General features: G+C 41.1%; 1 long non-coding RNA gene across 1 annotated transcript; it reads right to left on the bottom strand.

Annotated features, from left to right (window-relative positions):
• Window positions 1-2: 2 nt before the first annotated feature.
• LOC109509110 (uncharacterized) lies at window positions 3-482 on the bottom strand. The gene is made up of 3 exons (XR_002166872.1): window positions 378-482; window positions 257-298; window positions 3-174 (listed from the first exon to the last, which is right to left on the bottom strand). It is a non-coding gene; the product is annotated as an uncharacterized LOC109509110 (long non-coding RNA).
• Between the last annotated feature and the right edge of the window lie 354 nt (window positions 483-836).

Genomic DNA, 836 nt, shown 5'->3' on the forward strand with positions numbered 1-836 from the left:
TTTTTTTGTTGTTGCTTTTCAAGGTCAGGCCACGTCATCCTCCTCACTGGTGAAAGCAAAGTTGAGCTGCTCGGCCGCAAAGTCCTCCTCCTCAACGCCGCGTAAGAGCGGCTGCACCTTGACGATGAACAAGTACGGGCTGTCCCCCCACGCCTTGGCAACGGCGCCCAAGTCCTGCCGCGATCGCAAAAATGACATCGTTTTGGACACGGGAAGGGACACGCAAAAAAGAGGCACGTGCGAGAATGTTTCTTACCGGCTTGTCGGGCCAAACAAAGCTCTGATTGGATGCGTCGCTCTGAATGTGGAAAATTGAAGATCAGTTTTTAAAATGCAGATTGTTATTTTAGATTAAATAATGAAGGAAGAGGATTTACCTTTGGGCTGGACAGTGGTTGATATGGATTAAAATCTGCATAGTACACCTTGATGGGAGGGACATGAAGGACAGTGTCCTTACATTGATATATATATATATTTTGCAGTTAAAAAAAATATTGTTGCATGACACTTGTTTTCTGTTTAAGCCAAAAATCAAGATAAATTACTATTGTTCCTTTTTCAAAACACTTGCTGTGTCTGCTTCCCTGAATCCCCCCACCAAAAAAAAAAAAAAAGGTTTGTCATGTCTTTTATTGAAATAAATAAAATAGCACCTAAAATGTTTCATTATGAAAGCATAACGTCATACAAATAATTAAGAGGAACCCAAGGAATTGCAGTTTGTGCATCGTGATTAATTCATTTCATCTCCTTCATGGCAGCATAATGCAGAGACAAAGAGGAGTTTCAAAACTTCTATGTAGATCATAGGTGTCAAACTCAGGTCCTGGAGG

This window comes from Hippocampus comes, unplaced genomic scaffold (assembly GCF_001891065.2).
Source record: "Hippocampus comes isolate QL1 unplaced genomic scaffold, H_comes_QL1_v1.1 C16773962, whole genome shotgun sequence".
Classification (NCBI taxonomy): domain Eukaryota; kingdom Metazoa; phylum Chordata; class Actinopteri; order Syngnathiformes; family Syngnathidae; genus Hippocampus; species Hippocampus comes.